This window comes from Calypte anna, chromosome Z (genome assembly GCF_003957555.1).
Source record: "Calypte anna isolate BGI_N300 chromosome Z, bCalAnn1_v1.p, whole genome shotgun sequence".
NCBI lineage: Eukaryota > Metazoa > Chordata > Aves > Apodiformes > Trochilidae > Calypte > Calypte anna.
Genome location: NC_044274.1, coordinates 11,434,126 through 11,438,977, shown reverse-complemented (window position 1 = coordinate 11,438,977; position 4,852 = coordinate 11,434,126).

The following is a 4,852-nucleotide window of genomic DNA, read 5'->3' as shown; positions in this document are numbered from 1 at the left end:
AGCCAGAGCTCAAGTCAGGGAATCATTGGTAAAACCTTCTTGTTCATCCTGGTTGAAATCACTGAAAGTCTGGACTGGACAGCATGCTACTTTACACTGAGAGTAGAGGGCTTGAAACTTACAGGACTATGCCATTTGTTACGTATTTTCTACCTTCTAAAATAAATATTTTTCTTTCTATAAGGAGAAACTCAGTGTTTCACTTATTTCTGTTACCTGCAGTCAGTTCAGCCATGGACTGCAAATGGAGGAGAACAACTAACACTTCTGAGGGTAGGCATGGGATCATGTGAAGTGTCTCAGTGGAGAAGTTGAAGGCTCATGAGGCAGTGATCCTGGTGTACAGTGCCACTCAGAACAGTGCTCTCCTCCATGCCAACCTCCTCACCCTGCATGTGCCATGGGTGAGACCTCCCCTTTGCAGCCTGAGCTGAGCTCCCTCTTGGATCAGTGCTTCCCTGGAAGACCCCTCTTCACTGGAGGAACAGCCACGCTGTTCACCCCACTTCATCTTTCCCTGAAAGGTGTGAATGTGGCTCAGTCCTGGTTGCACAGGCTAGTGCTGTGGCCTGTTTAAAAACAAAAGAACAATCTATTAAAACAGGATGCTTGTGACAGCATCTCAGCAGTGCATTTAACCATGGGACTACTTCTCTTCCCCCCCTCCTGCTCTCTGGGGCAGCCGTGCTGAGCTGTATGGGGTCACAAGAGAGCACAGGTGAGGATCAGACTGGGAAGAGGTGGCTGTTTCAGCATGGCATGCTGCCTCTCCCCAGCACTGCCTTGCAGCACTAGCACACCTTTCCTCTTGCTCATGCTGGGTTTTGGCAGTTGCTTTGAGGCTGTTCAGGACAGAACCAGTCCAGGCAGTCCATTGCTGCTGTTAACAGCATCTTCCTGGCTCAGCCCAGAGGCATTTTGCTGGGCAGCCTTGGCCTCTGTGCCAATGTTCTCCTTGGCTTCCTTCACCACAGAGCAGCTGGACAGCCTCTCTTCTAGGTAGCACATACAACCACCTCATGGCCAAGACTTTTCTAAGAACTCACTGGCCCACAAAATTGAGACATAGATGAGAAATTATTTTCAGTAACTGAACCTGAAACTCTGGAACCCTTTCCTAATTTCTGTGCCACAGAGGATGGTGTAAACCCAGGGCTAAGCTCCAGCTGCAAAACTGTTTGCTTCTGTAGTCTGTCAGGAGCAATGCTGAATCAAGGAGGATGGTAAAGCCTTTTCCCCCAGCAGCTGCCTCTAGTACCTCCTGGGTGCTGCTGCATGCACAGTTCACAAGGGACGCTAGGAGGGACATCAGTGGAGGATCAGGACACTTCTCTGGTGCTTGTGCATGGCAGATTCCCTGGGAAGCTTCCCAGAATCAGAGAAGTTCTATGATAGATTTCTTTTTCCCCTGATTCAATGGGAGCAATCTGAGCAGCCAGGAGCATGGCATGAATCCAGGCAGCACACCTGGGCTGGGAGGTCAGGTTTCTTCCATGTCTGTTACTTCTGCTTTTTCTGTGACATGGCAAGAAGGAAACTATGGATAATCAGGGTGAGAAGCTGAGGAAGCTGGCATGATTTCTGCAAGGATCTGGTTCGCAGGAGCACTAACAGTCAATGCTCTGCCCAAATGCAAGGTCTAGCCAAGCTTCTGGAGAGCAGTCCTGCTACTGCTGGGCTGTCTGGGCTGGCTGAGAAATTTGTGCCAGCAGTGAGGAAAAGCTGAGAGTAGAGCTGGGAATCCAACAGGCTGCTGGGGAAAAAAGTGCAGACTTGACATCTCCAAGCATGGTCTTTGCCTGCATGCTTTTATCTCATGGCCAAAGTCAAGCACCGGGACTTCAGCTCTGTATGAGAGCATATGCTATGCTAAAGTTTTCTTTCATCTTCTCCCTGATGATGATCTTCTCCATTAAAGAGGAGCAACTACACAAGCAGTCCTACATATTTTCTACTGCAGCAGCTTGCCTCGTGGCACTCAGAAAGTTATGTCTTGGAAAAAGCCAAGAGCAAATTGTGTAAGCCAAAGTGGGAAGGCCATGCATGTTACCTCATGTTATAGCTCAGCTGGCATTGGATGAACTGTGTGGGATGTACTCACATCAAAAGCTGTATCAGGCTGCATGAGCAGGGTCAGAAACCAGAGGAAGACCTGGTAGCCCACAGAGCCCCTTAAGCACTGCATTTCATGCTACATGGGATTAAGCTGAGCTCAGAGAGGAAGGTTAAGAAGAGGTGTGGGGAGCTCAGAGCTGGCACCCAGGAAGTCAGGTAGAGCAGTGGAAAGGTTCTGCAATCTACAGGAGCAAGAACTGGAAGTGTTACTGGAGGGTAACTGGAAGGGTATGGAGGCTTGGGAGGAATCTTATTTCACAATCTGTGCCTTCCTAGACATCGTTCCCACTCCATCTCCATTACTGGTGCTTCAATGCATCTTTTAGAGAGCTTCCGTGACCTTCCATGGTCTGCCTCCTTGGTTTTGCAGAATGTTTTTGTGTCCCTTTCTGTGCTTTACATCTGAGCAATCTTATCTGCAAACGTTTTTGTTAAACATCTGTAGGCTAAGCCCTACTCCAAATCAGTCTCCTTCTGTCCAAAATAAAGCTTTGGCTTGCTTTTGCTCTTAAGGTATCTGACCAGCAGCTCCCCGTTGGGCTGGCTAAAACAGAACTTTTTGTTTTCTTCTATTTCCATTCTCAACCTTTCTTGTTTCTCTTTTTCTCCTCTCCCTCTCCTTCTCCCTCTCCCTCTTCCCTCTCTCCATCATCTTTGATGTAGGCTTGAGGTTTAGAAATGAGAAGATGTGACCCAAGGACTGGTATGGCTCTCAATTTCTTGTCACAAAACTCACACCCCTTATGTTGCTTGCTTTCTTCCAGGATAGCGCTATGGTCTATGTTGACATGTTTCCTTCTTCAAATGTGTTTTAAAAGCTTATTTGGCCCTTGGCCCAGACAAGACTCTCAACACTGCTCTCAGCTTCACTCCAGCCTATGTCAAGTGTTTGTGGAGTGCTGTAGCAGCATCCTGGAGATACAGCCTTTCCTATCTCCTAGTTTACTTTGTTGTCCACACCAAACACATGCATCATGTCCCATTGCTTTGGGACAGGCTACTTGACCAGGGCTTTGCTTATCAACTTGCTCCTCCTAGTGCATTACAAAAGCATAAAAACTACTGTCTGCCCTGCAGCAGTGGAAACAGCAAAGGATCCTTGCCATGAAGGTCACCAGTGGGAGCAGACTGTAGAGCAGCATAGGCACAAAATCACGTTTCCTTTGTTATATGTTTTGAGAAACATTCAGTTTAATCTTATTCTATTCTCACATCAACATGTTCTTCTCACCCAGCAGCTCTTGCTGGGTTGTTCTTTCATAAAGGCATCTGATTGCTTTTGATGCATTCTAGATAATTTTGCCTCCATAGCAACCCTAAGCAATTAATTTCCCAGACTTACGATGCATAGCAAATAAGTACTTTCATTTTTTAACCTGATATGCCGTCATTTAATCAATATAGTGTTTTTTCTATACTGTAAAACATTACAAGTAAACATTTACAAAACACCTCTCTCACTGAACATAATTTTTAATACATTGGTTTCTCTCCCTTGACTGTCTTCTCTGTCCTGTGCATTTGATTTTTCTGTTCCCTTTTTCTTCCTCTTCTTAGTTCCATTTTATATTCTCTGAGAGGGAAGGAAAAAGCCTCAGAGCAGACCCATAGAGCCCTTCCTTGGATCAGGACAACTAGTCTGAACTCTCTTTGTACAGGTAGAGTTTCTTCTTATAAATTATGTCTACCAAAACTGGATTTAATTGTCATTTTATCATCCAGCCATTCATTGTGATATCTCTCTGGCCATCCAAGAACATCCATCTATCCATCCATGAAACAGGATTTGTCACTCCATAAAAGAGTGAGACATGACTTCCTTCTGCTAGAGAAGGGTTGCTTCTTTCCCTTTAATCTCATTTCCTTTTTGTCCAGGAATGCTATTCCCAATTCCCAGTGTGGATTCATAAATCACAGGTCCCCAGATTTACACAACGGTCTTAAAAAAGCAAAAAACCAATCCTGAGGCCTCTCATTTGCCTCCTGTTACTCCTCTGGTTTCAGGGTCCCTTAGCAGCTGTGAGACCTGTGTTGGGGTTCCCCCAGAGCTTCTGGATACACGACAGCTATGTAATTCACTGTTTGTGTTACAAATTTATTTTGAAGCACACCATGATGATGCTTTCACTTGAAGCACATTCCCCCATTAGTCCCTACAAAAGGAGACTGCAGCATGGTAATTTTCCTTTGCTCCTTGCTAGTGAGGGAAAATTGTGCTTTCCTATTGGGCCTCCATCTTCTCTGAGTGATCATTCAGAGCTCTCTTATCTGCTCACTCTGCAGCAAGCTTTCAGTGTGAAACCATTGTTTTGGGGTGGTTTGGAGGCTTGTGTCTGACAATTTTTCATCTTCTCGCTCTAACAGACTCTGTTAGGGTTTTCCATCTAATATGTTGTGGCTGCTATCCTTCAGAGGAGGTTTAGAGATAGGACAAAAAGTGTCAGCTCTTCCCATGTGTCCCATTTATACTTCTGCATTTTAATTTGGTTCTTCAGAATTTAGAGTTTCCTGCAAACCCACTAGAAAATCACACCCCAGTAGCCACATTTTTACCTCCCTCAGCCAGCTTTACACAGGAGGTTACACATCAACAGATTCCACAGATTTCACCCTCAGCAACTTTATAGGATCTTTGGTGGGGGTTGGGACATGAAGCACTTGAAGAAGGTGCGGGGTTAGGAACCACAGAGCTGAGTCCAGCAGCAAAATTATGGTCAGCCTTTACCCCCTTCTGCAG